The sequence below is a fragment of the Papio anubis genome, chromosome 2, assembly GCF_008728515.1.
Source record: "Papio anubis isolate 15944 chromosome 2, Panubis1.0, whole genome shotgun sequence".
In the NCBI taxonomy this organism is placed as follows: domain Eukaryota; kingdom Metazoa; phylum Chordata; class Mammalia; order Primates; family Cercopithecidae; genus Papio; species Papio anubis.
Window position 1 is genome coordinate 104,937,867 of NC_044977.1, and position 20,093 is coordinate 104,957,959.

At 43.3% G+C, this 20,093-nt stretch overlaps 1 pseudogene across 1 annotated transcript; it reads right to left on the bottom strand.

Annotated features, from left to right (window-relative positions):
- Positions 1-1,308: 1,308 nt before the first annotated feature.
- LOC116273668 lies at positions 1,309-2,013 on the bottom strand (annotated as a pseudogene). Its single transcript, XR_004181989.1, has one exon. The product of XR_004181989.1 is annotated as a small EDRK-rich factor 2 pseudogene (transcript).
- Positions 2,014-20,093: the final 18,080 nt, after the last annotated feature.

Below are 20,093 nucleotides of genomic sequence, written 5' to 3' on the forward strand. Positions count from 1 at the left end.
CAGAGGTTGGGAGTTTGAAACTAGCCTGACCAACATGGAGAAACCCTGTCTCTACTAAAAATACAAAATTACCCGGGCGTGGCAGCGCATGTCTGTAATCCCAGCTACGTGGGAGGTTGAGGCAGGAGAATCACTGGAACCCAGGAGGTGGAAGTTGCGGTGACCCGAGATCGCACCACTGCACGCCAGCCTGGGCAACAAGAGCCAAACTCCGTCTCAAAAAATAATAAGAATAAAATAAATAAATAAATATATGAATAAAAATTTAAACACCCGACAAAGAGATATCTTTAGAAAGCGTGGATATTGTTCTGATTATTCTACTGCTACATCATAAGCCACCCCAAACTTGATGGCATAGCAATAATTTTATTATGTTTATGGATTCTATGGGTCAGTAATTTTGAGAGGACACAGGGTGGTTGGCTTGCCTCTGCTCCACAACGTCTGGGATCTCAGCAAGAAGAGACCCACATAGCTGGAAGGTGAGTCATCTGGGGGTTTCATCCCCCATATGTCTATGGGGCTGGGATAACTGAAGCTGCCTGTCAGCTGGTGTGCTTCCACAGGGCCTCTCCATACGATGTGTGATGACTGGGCTCCTAGAGGAAATATCTGGAGAATAAGTAGTCCGAGATAACCAGGTGGAAGCATCATCAGCTTTTTGACCTAGTCTTAGAGGTTACATCGCAGCACTTCTGTCAGATTCTGTGACTAAAGAACCCATAATTCTTCCCCAGATTAAAAAGCGTAGACTCCAGCTCTTTAGGCAATGCTTTAAAAACACCACAGGCATCTTTCTTTGATGGGGTTTTACATGTCTTCTCATTATCTGTGCTTGGCTTTCTTTTATTCAACAAAATATTGGCAGAGCTCTTACCTATGTCACACAGTGTGTTAAACACTGAAGATATAATAACAAACAAGAGAGAGATGATTCCTACCCTCATGGAACTGACTTTTTTTTTTGAGACAGAGTCTTGCTCTTGTTGCCCAGGCTGCAGTGCAATGGCATGATCTCAGCTCACTGCAATCTCTGCCTCCCAGGTTCGAGTGATTCTCCTGCCTCAGCCTCCCGAGTAGCTGGGATTACAGACGCCTGCCATCACACCTGGCTAATTTTTGTATTTTCAGTAGAGACAGGGTTTTGCCATGTTGGCCAGGCTGGTCTCAAGCTCCTGACCTTGTGATCTGCCCACTTTGGCCTCCCAGAGTGCTGGGATTACAGGCATCAGCCACCGCACCCGGCCGAAACCGACTATCTTAAAAGGGAAATAGAGTAAACAGATGATCACAAAAATAATGCAGTTTTTTTTCTATTCAGCTATGTTTTCTTCCCTTATTTCTCTGATGATGACTTGCACATTGTCAGCCTTCTCTATTTCCTATAGTTTCCTTATTGTTTTCACTTCAATTTTTCTAATCTATGTTCTAAATCTTTTAGTTTTTCTTGCATTGTTTTGTGCCTTTTTAGTTTTGTTTTGAATCTCTGTGCAAATGCCCTGTGATTTGTGTTTCTTTCTTTCTTTTTTTTTCAAGGAATTACAAAGCTACTTTTAATACCTTGGGGTGAGCCCTACAGGAATAAAAAACACTGGGAAGGGGTAACCCCCTCACTCCTGGGAGTGGCCCAGGGGAAGAGAGGCTACCTGAGGGGAAGGAAGCACAAAAGGGACCCGCTGCAGACTCAGGGCAAAGGGAATGCCATTGGTGCTGGGACCTGTGAGCACTACAGGAGCGTGGTGGGACTGGCTCCAGGCACACAGGCGAAAGGCAAGAGGGTTGGACACGAAGCCACAAAGCTACTTGGGTTCCTCCTTCTTCTCGTTTGCCTGTTTTTGCTTCTGCTGCATGATCTCCGAGTCCCTCTGCTTGCGGGCGGCAGCAGAAAGCCCGTCATCTCGGCGCTGTCCCTTAACCGAGTCGCTCTGCTTTTTCATATTCTTCTGGTGGGCGAGCTCACGCTGGTTACCGCGGGGCATGGCGACTGCAGCGGCTCCGACCTGCCTCCGTTACGTCCCCCTGTGATTTGTGTTTCTGGCTTGCTGTTTCTTCTCAATCACTTTTTTGCTCAGTGACATCTATTCAAGTTTGTATTGCTTTTCTTGATGTTTTTGGCTCTTTTGTTCACCTCCAACATATGATATGCCTACTATGTTTCAGGCACTGCGCTAAGTAGGTGGATAGATAGCTCTGCGCAGCCTCTGCCTCAGGCAGGAAACACTCTTTAGCAAAGGAGCACAGACTCTGAGGTCAAGCACATGGAGCCTGCAGTTTAGCTTCATCACTTACTAGTTGGATCCATACTTGATAGATTTCATAGCCCTGTCCTCTTTTTCCTCCTGAGGAGGGTAATACCTCACATAATTAGTACAGTGCCTGGAACTGTACTGATTGTAGAGCCTTAATATACATCTATTCCTTTGATTATGGAATTCAGTGGAGAGTTAAATCAACATATTCAAAACAATGTGAAAGAGTTAATATAAAGGCGTGTATATAAGATGTTTGGTGAACAGAGAGATGGTACCTACCTTAGCCTGGCATCTTGAAAAATTTCCTATAGAATAGCAATTCTCATCTTGGGACGAGTGGAGGGGGAAGGGATACAGAAGCTGCTGTGGGGAATCTTTAATCTGAAGGGGAGAGACTGAAAAAAAGTCAATATTATGAGACTTTTATATTTGGAGAAGTAAAAAGAACTTTCATAATCTATAATTAATAATTTATAAAAAGTAAATATAGGCTGGGTGCAGTGACTCACATTTGTAATCCCAGCACTTTGGGAAGCTGAGGCAGGCAGATCATTTGAGGTCAGGAGTTCCAGACCAGCCTGGCCAACATGGTGAAACCCCGTCTCTAGTAAACATACAAAAAAAAATGGCTGGGCACATTGGCTCACGCCTGTAATCTCAGCACTTTGGGAGGCTGAGGTGGGTGGATCACCTGAGGTCAGGAGTTCGAGACCAACTTGACCAACATGATGAAACCCCATCTCTACTAAAATAAAAAAATTAGCTGGGCATGGTGACACACAACTGTAATCCCAGCTATTTGGGAGGCTGAGGCAGGAGAATTGCTTGAACCCGGAAGACAGAGGTTGGTGTTAGCTGAGATTGTGTCACTGCACTCCAACCTGGGTGACAGAGTCCTCTGTCTCAAAAAAAAAAAAAAAAAAAAGTAAATATAAAATCATCTCAGATGGTGGAGATATTCAGAAGGTAGATTATAAATTTTGTTTATCAGCAATTCTCAGAAGGAAATAGAGTTTCATGGGAAGGCTATTATGAGATATTTGTATATATTATTTAGGAGTATGGTTTTTAAAAGATTGAGAAACTTCACTATAATAGGTAATGACCAAGCTAAGCCTTGAATAACAAGTAAGGAATTAGCCAGGCGGAAAAGAGAGGAAGATGGAATTCCAGGTAGCAGAAACAGCCCTTACAAGGGCTCAGGGCTGTGACCAGAGATGGGCTGTTCTGAGGACTGTAAGTAGTTCTACATGGCTGTGAGTGAATGGTAGAAGATGAGCATGGAGAGGTTGGCAAGGGCGAAATCTCAAAGTATTTACATGCTCTACTAAGGGAACTATACTGAAAGAAATTGGGAACCATTGAAGAATTTTGAGGGAGGGAATGACAAACAGATTTGCTTTTCTCGTAGTACCTACAAATTTCCTTTCATGGTCATAATTTCTTCTTTAATCTTTTGGAAAGCAGTAGGTGTGGGTTTATTGACCCTGGCTTGAGTCAGCTGGTATTGGTATTTCTGCCCTGGTAGATGCCCTCCTCCCCATACTGACTTTCTCTTTCTCTTACAGATTTTGATACTTTTTGATTATGTGATTGGACCTAAATAGTTATGCTGTTTTGAAGCTGATCTTACTGAATTGTTGTTACCTCTCAGATGTCATCATTTTACTTTTTTTGGTGAGTTTATCTAGAAAGCGTTGAGTTTACTGGGAGGTAGCAAGAGGAAGAGAAAAAAAAAATCTTTCTAGTTCAAATAACTTACTTGATTCTGTGCTTTGCCCTGCATGACTCTGAGCAAGTCACAACCTCTCTGAGCTTCAGTTTCTTCACTAATAATATTCACTGCGTAACCCTGTTGTGGGAATGAGAGAAATTATTCTCTAAGTGCCTGAATCATGCAGGTGTTCAATAACGATAAACTCTGCAAGTGTCCTCAGTGCCCCACCCTATCCTTGCAGCACTCAATGTTCCGATATAATCAACAGCTTCTAACTGCAAGCACCTGTGACTCTCTGCCTGAGGGCTTGCACTAGCCACAGAGGTGTGATGGACCCTTGCTTGGGGCAGGCTGAAAATGCCAAGGAGATAATGCCCCCAGGAGCAGCCCTTTCAACCAAGATGAATGAGAGTTGGGAGATTAAAACTCCTTTCTTGTCCTCTGCGAGACAAACCTGAAGCCTGCTCCCCACATTCTCCCAGAGGTCCCATGGAGTTGTCTTCAATGGTAACCTCACTGAAGTGCCCTATATTGGCTTCTTTCTCTTCTCAGCCTCACTTCCCCACTCTCCTACCAGTGATTACCTCCCAAATAAACAACTTGCCCTCAAATCCTTGTATCACAGGCTGGGTGCAGTGGCTCATGCCTATGATCCCAGCACTTTGGGAGGTCGAGGCAGATGGATCATCTGAGGTCAGGAGTTCAAGACCAGCCTGGCCAAGATGGTGAAATCCTGTCTCTACTAAAAATACAAAAGTTAGCTAGGCATGGTGGCGCAAGCTCCCAGCTACTAGGGTGGCTGAGGCAGAGAATTGCTTGAACCTGGGAGGCAGAGGTTGCAGTGAGCCGAGATCGCACCACTGCACTTCAGCCTGGGTGACAGATCGAGACCCTGTCTCAAAAAAAAAAAAAATCCTTGTATCACAATCTGCTTCTGGGGGAATGCAGCAGAAAACAGTGGCAATTATTCATTTATTCAATAGCTATTGAATGTAGACGATGTGTCAGGTACCACTTGCAACTACTGTTCCCTCCTCCTGGAAACTCCTGCACCTAGGATTTTCAGTTTCTTGATTTTTAAACAATTGTATTATTAAAAATTAAAGGAAAAAGGTAAATTCTTTCCTGTAATCTCAACAGCTTAGCACAAAAGCTGCTCTTATTTCTTCCTATTCCTACCTATTCTTCACCCATGTGTGCACACATTTCACTGGTGCAACGGTAGGCACAAGCTGGTATTCTGTGATTTATTTTTCTACTCAGCTCCTTACCATGCTTATTTTCCTTAGCCTTCAAAATTAACATTTTAATGGTTGTGTTATATCCTGTTGTCCTATTGTAGGACACTGCAATGTTTAATTTTATATGTCAGCTTAAGTAGGCCACAGGATGCCCAGAGATTTGGTCAAATATCATTCTGGGTGCTTCTGGATGCAATTAACATTTAAATCAGTAGACCAAGTAAAGCAGATTGCCCTCCCTAATAGGGGTGGGCCTCATCCAATCAATTGGAGGCCTGAAGAGAACAAATAGCCTAACCCTCCCCTGAGTAAGACAGAATCTCTCCTGCCTGACTGCCTTCCAACTGGAACGCTGGCATTTTCCCGTCTTCTGGCTCAAACCAAAACACCAGCTCTTCCTGGGTCTTGAGTCTGCCAGCTTTCAAATTCAAACTACCCATCAGCTCTCCTGGGTCTCCAGCTTGCTAACCCACTGCAGGTCTTAGAAATTGTCAGCCTCCATAATCATGTGACCCAATTCCTTTTAATAAATATCTCTCTTTCTCTCTCTCTCCCTCTCTTTCTATATACATCTATATATGTATATATAGAGAATATATATGCATATGTATATATATGTATATATGCATATATATTCTGATTTCCTGTTTGTTTCTCTTGAAAGCTCTATTATAGACATGTAGGTTGTTTTTTAAATTTTTTTTCCAATTATGGCTAGAACTGCACATCACGTTTTTTTTTTTTTTTTGGTGAGACAGGGTCTCACTCTGTTGCCCAGGCTGGAATGCAGTGGGGCAATCATAGCATCATAGCTCACTACAGCCTTGAACTCCTGGCCTCAAGTGATCCTCCCATCTCAGCCTCAGTAGCTGAGACTAGAGGTGAGCACCATGGCACCTGGCTAATTTTTTATTTTTTATTTTTTTTGAGACAGAGTCTCGCATGCAGCTGGAGTCTCTTGGTGTAGCCTGATCTCAACTTCTTCTGGCTCACCTCCTGGGTTCACGCCATTCTCCTGCCTCAGCCTCCCGAGCAAGGTGGGACTACAGGCGCCCGCCCTGGCCCGGCTAATTTTTGTATTTTTAGTAGGAGACGGGGTTTCACCGTGTTAGCCAGGCTGGTCTCGATCTCCTGACCTCGTGATCCAGCCCTTGGCCTCCCAAAGTGCTGGGATTACAGGTGTAGTGACTGCTTGACCTTTTTTTTTGAGACAGAGTCTGCTCTGTCCCCAGGCCTGGAGTACAGTGGTGTAATCTTGGCTCACTGCAACCTCTGCCTCCCGGGTTTAAGCGATGCTTCTGCCTCAGCTTCCTGAGTAGCTAGGACCACAGGCATGCGCCACCATGCCTGGCTAGTTTTTGTATTTTTAGTAGAGACAGGGTTTCACCATGTTGGCCAGGCTGGTCTCGAACTCCTGACCTTGTGATCTGCCCGCCTCAGCCTCCCAAAGTGCTAGAATTACAGGTGAGCCACTGCGCCCAGCTGCAAGTGGCTAATTTTTAAATATTTTATACAGATGTGGTCTCATTTTGTTGTCTATGCTGGTATACATAACGTCTGTTATTTATTTATTTTTGAGACAAAGTCTGGCTCTGTTGCCCACGCTGAAGAGCAGTGGTACAATCTTGGCTCACCACAACCTCCGACTCCCGGGATCAAGTGATTCTCCTGCCTCAGCTTCCGGAGTAGCTGGGATTACAAGCACGCACCACTATGCCCAGTTCATTTTTTGTATTTTTAGTAGAGACGGGATTTCACCATGTTGGCCAGGCTGGTCTTGAACACCTGACCTCAGGTGATCCACCTGCCTTGGCCACCCAAAGTGCTGAGATTACAGGCGTGAGCCACTGCATCTGGCCTATTTATTTATTTTTTGAGATGGCTGGAGTGCAGTGATTTCAGCTCACTGCAACCTCTACTTCCCAGGTTCAAGTGATTCTCCTGCCTCAGCCACCTGAGTAGCTGGGACTTTAGTAGAGATAGGGTTTTACCACCATGCCTGGGCCAGGCACGGTGACTCAAGCCTGTACTCCCAAGCTGGTCTTGAACTCCTGGCCTTAAGTGATCCACCTGCCTCGGCCTCCCTAACTTCTGGAACTACAGGTGTGAGCCACCATGCCTGGCCAAGTCTTTATGTCTGTAACTTACTCTTTTTGTCTTTAATTTAATTTAATTTTATCTTTTTCAGATGGAGTCTCACTCTGTCTCCCAGCCTGGAGGACCATTGCACAATCTTGGCTCACTGTAACCTCCACCTCCCGGGTTCAAGCAATTCTCTTGCCTCAGCCTCCCCAGTAGCTGGGATTACAGGCGCCCATCACCACGCCCAGCTAATTTTTGTATTTTTAGTAGAGATGGGGGTTTTACCATGTTGGCCAGGCTAGCCTCGAACTCCTGACCTCAAGTGATCTGCCTGCCTTGGCCTCCCAAAGTGCTAGGATTACAGGCGTGAGCCACTGCGCCTGGCCAATTTTCTTTATTTTAAATGAGCAGTACTTAACTATTATACCAATTAAAAAGATGTCCCTGCCACAATGAAACCCAACTGTTACACATTTCTTGTACGTCCTTCAAGTAGACTGGGCCCATATATCACACAAATGGCAGCATAGTCTCCACACTGTTCTATGCTTTTCCATTCAATGGGATACCTTGGCATTCTTTTCTTTTTTTATTAAGTCTCTTTTCCCCTAGCTTTATTGAGGTATAATCTATAAATAAAAATCATACATATTTAAGGTATACAATATGTGTTTTTTAAAAATATGAAACAGCATTTTATTTAATATATTATTAGATTTCTTAAAGATGTAAATAATTGAAGTAAACTTAGTTTATATTACTTGTATGAATTCGTTTACATTTTATCCTCAGTCTTGAAAAACTTTTAGCTAGGTAAGCAATTTCATATTGATAGATACTTTAACTCAGAACTTTGTGTTAGATTCTTATTTTGTATTTTAAATTAAGAGGGAACATGTGCTGGTTTGCTACAAAGCTATATTGCATCATGCTAAGGTTTGGTTTCTATTGCCCCTGTCACCCAGATGGTGAACATAGTACCCAGTAGTACCCAAAAGGAAGTTTTTCAGCCATTATCTCCCTTCTTCCCTCCCTCCTTTTGGAGTCCCCAGTGCCTACTGTTTCTGTCTTTATGTCTGTGTTTACTTAAGGTTTGGCTCCCACTTATAAGCAAGAAAATGTGATATTTGGTTTTCTGTTTGTTAATTTGCTTAGGATAATGGCCTCCACCTGCGTCCATGTTGCTGCAAAGGACATGATTTCATTCTCTTTTATGGCTGCATAGTATTCCATGGTGTGTATGTACCACAATACCAAAAAAAATCCAATCCACTGGGCCAGGCACGGTGACTCAAGCCTGTAATCCCAGCACTTTGGGAGACCAAGGCAGGTGGATCACCTGAGGTTAGGAGTTTGAGACCAGCCTAGCCAACATGGTGAAACCCCATCCTTACTAAAAATACAAAAATTAGCAGGGCATGGTGGTGTGTGTCTGTAATCCCAGCTACTTGGGAGGCTGAGGCAGAAGAATTGCTTGAACCCAAGAGGCAGAGGTTGCAGTGAGCTGGGATCACGCCATTGCATTCCAGACTGGGCAACAAGAGCGAGACTCCGTATCAAAAAAAAAAAAAAAAATCCAATCCACTGTTGATGGGCACCTAGGTTGATTCCATGTCTCTGCTATAGTGAATGTGCTGCAATAAACATAAAAGTGCATGTGTTTTTTTGTTTTTGTTTTTTTGTTTTTGTTTTTGTTTTGTAGAATGATTTATTTACTTGTTGAGATGGAGTTTTGTTCTTTTTGTCCAGGCTGGAGTGTAATGGCATGGTCTTGGCTCACTGCAACCTCTGCCTCCTGGGTTCAAGCGATTCTCCTGCCTCAGCCTCCCGAGTAGCTGGGACTACAGGTACCCACCACCAAACCCGGCTAACTTTATATTTTTAGTAGAGACAGGGTTTCGCCATGTTGGCCAGGCTGGTCTCGAACTCCTGACCTCAGGTGATCCGCCTACCTTGGCCTCCCAAAGTGCTGGGATTACAGGCATGAGCCACCATGCCCAGCCTGGATGATTTATTTTCCTTTGTGTATATACTCAGTAATGGATTTGCTGGGTTAAATGGTAATTCTATTTTAGTTCTTTGAAAATCTCCAAACTGTTTTCCGCAGTGGGTGAATTAATTTACATTCCCAACAACAATGTATAAGCATTCCCTTTTCTCCACAGCCTCAGCAACATCTGTTGTTTTCTGACTTTTTAATAATAGCCCTTCTGACTGGTGTAAGATGGTATCTTGTTGTGATTTTGATTTGTGTTTCTCTGATGATTAGTGATTTTAAACATTTTTATTTTTTATTTTTATTTTTGAGAGAGAGAGTCTTGTTCTGTTGCCCATGCTGGAGTGCAGTAGTGTGATCTTGGCTCACAGCAACCTCTGCTTCTTGGGTTCAAGTGGTTCTCCTGCCTCAGCCTCCCGAGTAGCTGAGACTACAGGTACCTGCCACCATACCCGGTTAATTTTTGTATTTTAGTAGAGACGGGATTTCACCATGCTGGTCAGGCTCGCCTTGAACTCCTGACCTCAAATGATCCTCCAGCTTTGGCCTCCCAAAGTTCTGGGATTACAGGTGTTAGCCACCATGCCCGGCCTGAACATTTTTAAATAGTATGTTGGCCACTTGAATGTCTTCTTTCTGTTGTAGTTGTTGTTGCTGCTCAGGTGATTCTCTCATCTCAGCCTACCTAGTAGCTGGGATTACAGGGGTGTGCCACAACCACCGGCTAATTATTTGTATTTTTACAGGGTTTTGCCACGTTTCCCAGGCTGGTCTCCAACTCCTGGGCTCAAGCAATCCTCCTGCCATGGCCTCTCAGAGTGCCAAAATTACTGGTGTGGGCCACCATGCCCAGGCTGTATGCCTTCTTTTGATTGTCTGTTCATGTCCTTTGCCCACTTTTTAATTTATTTTTTATTTTTTGAGACAAAGTCTTGATCTGTCAACCAAGCTGGAGGGCAGTGACTTGATCTTGGCTCACTGCAACCTCTACATCCTGGGTTCAAATGATTCTCCTGTCTCAGCCTCCAAAGTAGCTGGGATTACAGGTGCCCATCATCACACCTGGCTAATTTTTGTATTTTTAGTAGGGATGGGGTTTCACCACATTGGTCAGGCTGGTCTCGAACTCCTGACCTCAAGTGATCCACCTGGCTCGGCCTCCCAAAGTGCTGGGATTACAGGCATGAGCCACCACACCCAGCCATTTGCCCACATTTTAATGGGGTTGGTTTTTGCTTGTTAATTTCTTACAGGTTCTGCATATCAGACTTTTGTTGAATGTATAGTTTGCAAATATTTCCTCCCATTTTGTAGGTTGTCTGTTCACTATGTTGATGGGTTGTTTTGCTGTGCAGAATCTTATTAGTTGAATTAGATCCCACTTGTCAATTTTTGTCTTTATTGCTATTGCTTTTGAGGACTTAGCCTTAAATTCTTTGCTTAGGCCAATATCCAAAAGGGTATTTTCTAGGTTTGAGGTCTCACATTTAAATCTTTAACCCATCTTGAATTAATTTTTGTATATGGTGAGAGGAAAAAAGTCCAATTTTACTCTTCTGCATATGCTCAGCCATTTTTCTCAGCACTATTTCTTGAATAAGGAGTCCTTTCTCCATTGCTTATTTTTGTTGACTTCGTCCAAAATCAGTTGGTTGTAGGTATTTTTTTTTTTCTTTATGGAGTTTTGCTGTCACCCAGGCTGGAGTGCAGTGGCATGATCTCGGCTCACTGCAACTTCCACCTCCCAGGTTCAAGCAATTTTCCTGCCTCAGCCTCTTGAGTAGCTGGGATTACAGACATCCACCACCACGCCCGGCTAATTTTTGAATTTTTAGTAGAGATGGGGTTTTAGCATGTTGCCCAGGCTGGTCTTGAACTCCTGACCTCAGGTGATCCACCTGGCTCGGCCTCCCAAAGTGCTGGGTTTACAGGCGTGAGCCACCTCGCCCGGCCCCTTAGCCACTTTTATGACAGGTTTTCCTCAGTTCCTTCAGGTTCCCTCACTGCTATATTTTGTGGCAAATTTCAACATTCCAGTATAGGGATTCTTCCCAAGGCAGACTAATCAATATCTTCCTTCTCTACTCATTCACTTAGTCACTTTTTAGCCACTTGACAAATGTTTACTGAGTATTTACTATACGCTGAGCTCTATGCCAAGCCACAGCATAGAATGCTGAGCAAAATAGGCCATATCCCTGCTTTCTTAAAGCTCAGTCTAGGGAAACAGAGGAACTGAACCAGAAATTTCAGAGTAGTCAGATGAGCGAAGTAAAGGAAGATGTCTGGGGTGCAATAGACCATACAGGAGGAAGAAGCTGGCCCAGGAAGGCTTCCTGAAGAAAGTATCACCTAAGCTAAGACCTGGAGAATGAGGAAGGAATTAGACAGGTGAAAGGACTCTGGAAAGTTTCTCTGACAGGAGATGACAGGAGATAGTGGAGAGAAGAAGAGAAAGTTTAATATGAAGAAAGCTTAGTGGACTGGAGAGATGAGGCTGGCAAAGTTGGCAAAGTCAGGCCATGGAGGCCTCATGGATTTTTGTCCTGGAGCCAAAGGAAAACCACTGTTTTCTGTTAATTACTTCCGTTTGGTGTTTTCTCCATCCTTTTCTATCTTTTGGATTATTTGAATATTTTATCTATTGAATTTTTTGCTATATTTCCTGTATCATTTAGGGCTTGTTCTAGGGATCACAGTATGCATGTTTAACTTTTCACAGCCAATTTAGAATTTATATTGTATGATTTAATTTTATTTATTATTATTATTTTGAGACAGGGCCTTGCTCTGTTATCCTGGCCGGAGTTCTGTGGTGTGATCTTGGCTCACTGCAATCTCTACCTCCCAGGTTCAAGTGGTTCTCCTGCCTCCACCTCCTGAGTAGCCGAGACTACAGGAGCACACCACCACGCCTGGCTGATGTTTGTATTTTTAGTAGAGATGGGGTTTCACCATGTTGGCCAGGCTGGTCTCAAATTCCTGACCTCAGGTGATCCGCCCACCTCGGCTTCCCAAAGTGCCGGGATTACAGGCATGAGCTACTGCACCTGGCCATATATTGTATCATTTTATATAAAAGGTAGGGTTGAGCATGGTGGGACACACCTGTAATCCCAGCTCGCTGAGAGACTGAGCAGGAGGATGGCTTGAGGCCAGGAGTTCAAGGCTGAAGTGAGCTATGATCACACTACTGCATTCCAGCATGGGCAACAGAGCAAGGTCCTGTCTAAATAAATAAATGGTGGAACTGGCCAGGCGCGGTGGCTCAAGCCTGTAATCCCAGTACTTTGGAAGGCCGAGGTGGGCAGATCACGAAGTCAGGAGATCGAGACCATCCTGACTAACACGGTGAAACCCCGTCTCTACTAAAAATACAGAAAAAAAGAAATTAGCCAGGCATGGTGGCGGGCACCTGTAGTCCCAGCTACTCCAGAGGCTGAGGCGGGAGAATGGCGTGAACCTGGGAAGCGGAGCTTGCGGTGAGCTGAGATCACGCCACTGCACTCCAGCCTGGGCAACAGATCGAGACTCCGTCTCAAAAAAAAATAAAAATAAAAATAAAAATAAATAAATAAATGGCAGAACCTTGAAACCTCATTTGTCTGCCCACTCCCACCATCCTTTATGCAACATTGTCATATATATTGCTTCCATATACATTAGAAATCCTACAAGGAACTCTTACAATTTTTGCTTTAAACCATCCTTTTTAAATAAATAGGAAAAAAGTATTTTGTATTTATCCACATATTTGCCATTTTTTTATGGTCTCCATTTCTTCCTGAAAATTATCTTCATTTTAGTATCAATTGCCTTCAGCCTGCAGAATTTCCTTTAGCATTTTTTTTAAGACAGGGTCTCAGGCTGGGTGTTGTGGCTCATGCCTGTAATCCCAGCACTTTGGGAGGCTGAGGTGGGTGGGTCACTTGAGGCCAGGAGTTCGAGACCAGCCTGGCCAACATGGTGAAACCCTGTCTCTACTAAAAAATACAAAAAATTAGCCAGGTGTGGTGGTGGGTGTCATAATTCCAGCTACTCAGGAGGCTGAGCCAGGAGACTCACTTGAACCTGGGAGGTGGCGGTTGCAGTGAACTGAGATTACACCACTGAACTACAGCCTGGACCACAGAATGACACCCTGTTTCCAAAAAACAAAAAAAAAGAAAGAAAAAAGAAAAAGACAGATTCTCACTCTGCCACCCAGGCTGGACTGCAGTAGCATGATTATGGCTCACTGCAGCCTCAACTTCCTGGGTGGGAGTGATTCTCCCACCTCAGCTTCCTAAGTAGCTGGGACTACAGGAGCATGCCACCACACCTGACTAAGTTTTCGTATTTTTTTTGTAGAGATGAGGTTTCATCATGTTGCCCAGGCTGGTCTCGAACTCCTGGGTTCAAGCAATCTACCTACCTCAGCCTCCCAAAGTGTTGAGATTACAGGGATGAGCCCCTTTAGTGTTTCTTTTTTTTCTTTTTTCTTTTCTTTTCTTTTTTTTTTTTTTGAGACAGAGTCTTGCTATGTCACCCAGGCTGGAGTGCAGTGGCTCACTGCAACCTCCGCCTCCCGGGTTCAAGTGATTCTCCTGCGTCAGCCTCCTGAGTAGCTGGAATTACAGGCATGCACCACCACGCCTGGCTAATTTTTGTATTTTTAGTAAAGACAGTGTTTCACCATGTTGGTCAGGCTGGTCTTGAGCTTCTGACTTCATGATCTGCCTGCCTCAGCCTCCCAAAGTGTAGTGTTTCTTATAGTGTAGTCTTGTTAATAACAAATTACCTCAGTTTTTTTTTTTTTTTTAATCTGAAAGGTAATTCTTTCACTTTTATTGTTGGAATATATTTTTTGCTGAATATGTAATTCTGGGCTGATGATTTATTTTTCAGAATTTAAAACATATTGTTTTACTGTCTCCATAAAATTTCTACTAAAAGTAATTAGTCACTCAAATCATTGTTACCCTGTATGTAATGTTTTCATGATTTTCCCTTTATCTTTTTCCAGAATTTTGACTATGCTGCTTCTAAGCATAATTTTCTTTAGAGTTTCTGGCTTGGATTTCACTGACTTTCTTTAATATGTAAATTTATAATTTTCACTAAATAAAAACAAATGGCTGATTTCTAAAATTTTCTCTTTGCTTCATTCTCTCTGTCCTTTGATAATAGATATATTGGACATTTTATATTGTCCCACAAGAGCTCTGTTTGTTTTTTCAATATTTTTTCATTTGTTCTTCAAATTGGATTTTTTCAAGCTTCCTGGGTTGTTCCTCTGTCATCTATATTCTCCTGTTAAAATCATCCAGTGAGATTTTAATTTCAGAAATTGTATATTTCAGTTCTAGAATTTCTATTTGATTCTTTGATATGGTCCCTATTTACCCCCTAAGGTTCCTATCTTTTCATTTATTGTGAGTATATTTTCCTTTACTTCTTTGAACATAGTTATAATAGCTGTTAAATCCCTATCTACTAATTTTAAGTTTGGAGTGTTCTCACCATTGGTCTCTGTTGATGTCATATTTTCCTGAGTCTTCAGACTGTATCCTAGACTTTGTCACTGCTACCTTGTAGAGATTCTGAATTATTTTATATTCTCTAAAGAACATGGGTAATTTAAAAACAGAGAACCAATTTGAGTTGAACTTAAACTGTAAACTCCATATCTTTGATGGCAGCTCAAATTGTTTTGTTCTTAGCTCACATCTGTCTCATGCCTATGTGGTTCAGGGGTCAAACAGAGTTTTGGACAGACTTTATACACAGAATTTATCACCCTTCCAATATGAGTTTTTTCTTTCTGGGATTCTACCTTCCCCTCCCCAGCACCAGAGGATTCCCTGAATTTTGTCTGGTGGTGTTTTAGCAAGCGTTCTGTCTGTTGTAGTCACTACATGCAATGCTGACTATGGTCTGACTTCAGGAAAAAAGCTCTATAAATGGATAATTTACCCTGTGATGTTCCTTTTTTTTTCCTCTGAGTGTTGACTCCTCTCCAGAATCTGCCTGCTTTTGTTTACTCTAAAATGCCTTCAAGTTTTGTGTTGTATTTTGTCTGGAGTTTATAGTAATCTGTGCAAGAACTGTGTCTGCTAAGAGCCACTTAGCCATACATTCTATAGTTTATTCTTGTTTTTGAATCGTATGCTTAGAATAAATTCCCAGGGTTTGGATTTATTTTAAAATGTATAAAATTTTATGTCTCATGGTATGCTTGCTCATAGCTATTTCTTATTAAATATTAATATTTAGAGAATGTCCTTTAAGTCTCTCTCTTTCTTTTCCCTTCCTTCCTCTTTCTTTCTTTCTTTCTTTCCTTCCTTCCTTCCCTCCCTCCCTCCCTCTTTCTTTCTTTCTTTCTTTCTTTCTTTCTTTCTTTCTTTCTTTCTTTCTTTCTTTCTTTCCTTCTTTCTTTCTTTCTTTGGACAGAGTCTCACTCTGTCACCCAGGCTAGAGTGCAGTGGCACAATCTTGGCTCACTGCAACCTCTGCCTCCCGGGTTCAAGTGATTCTTTTACCTCAGCCCCCTGAGTAGCTGGGACTATAGGCATGTGCCACCATGCCCGACTAATTTTTTATTATTTGTAGAGATGGGGTTTTGCCATGTGGGCCAGGTCGAACCCCTGACCTCAAGTGATCTGCCAGCCTTGGCCTCCCAAAGTTCTAGGATTACATGCATGAGCCACCATGCCCAGTCTATTTATTTGTTTCATTGTGTTTCTTTGTTTTTGTTTTTGGTTTTTTTTTGCGATGGAGTTTTGCTCTTGTTGCCCAGGCTAGAGTGCAATGGTGCAACCTCAGCTCACCACAAAGTCTGCCTTGTGGGTTCAAGCAATTCTCCTGCTTCAGCCTCCCGAGTAGCTGGGATTATAGGCATGCGCCACCATGCCCAGCTAATTTTGTATTTTTAGTAGAGATGGGGTTTCTCCATGTTGGTCAGGCTGGTCTTGAACTCCCGACCTCAGGTGATCCACCCACCTTGGCCTCCCAAAGTGCTGGGATTATAGGTGTGAGCCACCACACTGTTTGTTTTGTTTTGTTTTTGTTTTTGAGACACAGTCTCACTCTGTTGCCCAGGCTGGAGTGTAGTGGAACAATGTTGGCTCACTGCAACCTCCACCTCCCAGGTTCAAGTGATTCTCCTGCCTCAGCCTCCCAAGTAACTGAGATTACAGGTGCCCACCACCACGTGAGCTAATTTTTGTATTTTTAGTGGAGATGGGGTTTCACCATATTGGCCAGGCTGGTCTCAAACTCCTGACCTCACGTGATCCACCAGCATTGGCCTCCCAAAGTGTTGGGATTACAGGTGTGAGCTACTGCGCCTGGCCTGTTTCATTGTTTTGATCAAAATGTTTCATGTATTTTATTCTCTTTGATTTTTCTCTCCAATTAACATATTTTCTGATATTTTTATTTAGCATGTTTGCTTTGTGTATAGCTTTTTTTTTTTTTTTTTTTTTTTTTGAGACAAAGTCTCGCTCTGTCACCCAGGTTGGAGTGTGGTGGCACGATCTCAGCTCACTGCAAGCTCAGCCTCCCAGGTTCACCCCATTCTCCTGCCTCAGCCTCCCGAGTAGCTGCGACTATAGGCGCCCACGACCATGGCCAGCTAATTTCTTTTTGTATTTTTAGTAGAGATGGGGTTTCACCATGTTAGCCAGGATGGTCTTGATCTCCTGACCTTGTGATCCGCCCACCTTGGCCTCCCAAAGTGCTGGGTTTACAGGTGTGAGCCACCGTACCCGGCCTAGATTCATATTTTTTTAAAAAACGAAAAAAAGGTAGAGGGCTGGGTGTGGTGGTGGCTCATGCCTGTAATGCTAACACTTTGGGAGGCCAAGGTGGGTGGATTGCCTGAGCTCAGGAGTTTGATACCAGCCTGGGCAACATGGTGAAACCCCATCTTTACTAAAATACAAATAATTAGCTGGGTAATGTGGTGCATGCCTGTAGCTCCAGCTACTTGGGAGGCTGAGGCATGAGAATTGGTTAAATCTGGGAGGCAGAGGTTGCAGTGAGCTGAGATCATACCACTGCATTCCAGCCTGGCAACAGAGTGAGACTCTGTCTCTAAAACAAAACAAAACAAAATAGGCTGGGCACAGTGGCTCATGCCTGTAAACCCAGAACTTTGGGAGGCCGAGGAAGGTGGATCGCTTGAGGCCAGGAGTTCAAGATCAGCTTAGCCAAAATGGTAAAACCCCCTCTCTACTAAAAAATACAAAAATTAGCTGGGTGTGGTGGCATGAGCCTGTGGTCCCAGCTACTCAGGAGGCTGAGGCAGGAGAATCGCTTGAACCTGGGAGACTGAGGCTTCAGGGAGCCGAGACTGGGCCACTGCACTCCAGCCTGGGCAATAGAGTGATACTCTCAAAAAAAAAAAGGAAAAAAGAAAGAAAAAGAAAAAAAGGTGGAGGATAGAACATGGGAGAAAAATGTTTCTATCTGAGTTCCCATCTTAAATAAGCAAATGCCCTAGGACGGTGGACCATAGAAGAGAATGCTTTGTAGACATTAAAATGAAATTGTAGGCCGGGCACAGTGGCTCACACCTGTAATTCCAGAACTTTGGGAGCTTAAGGCAGGTGGATCACCAGGTCAGGAGTTCGAGACCAACCTGGCTAACATGGTGAAACCCCAGCTCTACTAAAAATACAAAACTTAGCTGGGCATGGTGGCAGGTGCCTGTAATCCCAGCTACTCAGGAGGCTGAGGCAGGGAATTGCTTGAACCTGGGAGGTAGAGGCTGAAATGAGCAGAGATTGCACCACTGCACTCCAGCCTGGGCAACTGAGGAAGACTCTGTCTCAAAAAAAAAAAAAAAAAAAGAAATTGTAGAAGAATATTTCATAATTTGAAAACTAGTTCAGGCATACTGCAAAATATAGTTGATTAAATGAGACGTAATCTCATTTTTGCAAAAAAACAAAAAGGTGGGGAGAGTAAAATGTAGAACCAGTGCTTAGACTCCTGGAGTGTAGTTAGCAGACTGAGTCGTCATTGTCCAGAGCTCCCACAGGGTACCCACAGTGGGTCTCGGGGCCTTGTAGCTCCAACCTCAAAGCTTGTCATGTTTAGAATTTTCCACTCTTTACATTTATACCCTTGCTATGTCCTCATGATGGGCAGAATGTATTTCCATGCCCTGAAAAGAAAATGACTCCCTTTTGAGCTCTAGAGGCCAGGCTATTTGTTATTTCCTCATTGATCATACTCTACCCGGGGCCTGGCTCACATAAACTGTATTTCCCAACCCTAGCCTCTAGCGATTTGGGGTTTGTGTTCCTTTTTCTCCACTGAATACCATGTATTCCTTATGTAAATATTTCCCTCCTCACTGGAGATTTGTATCACTATGCAATGAAGCAGTGTATATTAAATAAAATGTCTTGTTATACCCTTTTCCCAGATGTTGATTACCTATAGACACTAGATCATTTGCATAACCAAATTTGGACCTGTTTTGAGAGACCAAGAGATTAATTTCTATTACTTAATGCAAACATCTTTATGCTTTATTATGTCAACCATAATAATTCTACATAAAATAAGGTAATCCATAACACAATAACTTAAAACCATAATCACTTATTTTTCATTGCGTGTTTTCAGGTTGGCTGGTATTTAAGATTTCAGTTGCAGGTTGGGTCCATGTTTGCCCCTACATATTTCTCATCTCCCTTGTACCACAGATTACCTGAAGCATGTTATTTTCATGGCAAAAGGCAGGAATGCAAAAGAAAAGGCCCAACTGTGCTAGCCCATTTTAAGTCTTCCTTTTCATTATATTCACCCTCAGTCTATTGGCCAATGCAAGTCACATGGCTGAGCCCCAAATCAACGTGCACAGACTATATTCTGTCCATCATGAGGCCATAGCAAGGGTCTGAATGTAAAATAATTACACAGGGCATGGAAGAACTGGGATAAATAATTCAATCTAGCACATTCAGAATGCCATATTTGTATTTCTTTTTCCTTTTTTTTTTTTTTTCCACATAGGGTCTTGCTCTGTTCCCCAGATTGGAGTGGAGATCACGGCTCACTGCAGTCTCAACTTCCAGGGCTCAAGCGATTCTCCCATCTCAGCACTCTGGGTAGCTGGGATTACAGGTTCATGCCATCATGCCTAGCTAATTTTTTGTTTTGTTTTGTTTTGTTTTTGTTTTTGAGATGGAGTCTAGCTCTGTCGCCCAGGCTGGAGTGCAGTGGTGCAATCTCGGCTCACTGCAACCTCTGCCTCCTGAGTTCGAGCAATTCTCCTGCCTCAGCCTCCTGAGTAGCTGGGATTACAGGCGCCTGCCACCATGCCCAGCTAATTTTTGTATTTTTAGTAGAGACAGGGTTGCACTGTGTTGGCCAGGCTGTTCTCAAACTCCTAACCTCGTGATCCGCCCACCTCAGCCTCCCAAAGTGCTGGGATTACAAGTGTGAGCCACTGTGCCTGGCCATGCCCAGCTAATTTTTAATTTTATTTTTTTTTTTTTGTAGAGATGGGGTTTCACTATGTTGCCCAGGCTGGTTTTGAATTCCTAGGCTCAAGCGATCATCCTGCCTTGGCCTCCTGAAGCTAGGATTATAGGCATAAGCCACCGTGCCCAGCCTGTATTTACTTTATGTATATATTTTAAATTTAAGTAACATTTCAGCAGCTGTTAGCGAGCAGACTTAATAGTCAAGCAGACTTGGGTTTGAATCCTTCCTCCAGCACTTTGCTGGCTACGAGAACTTGGGGAAATTACCTCACCTCTCTGAATCACGGCTCCTCATGGTTCCCCATTAATCATCCACAATTC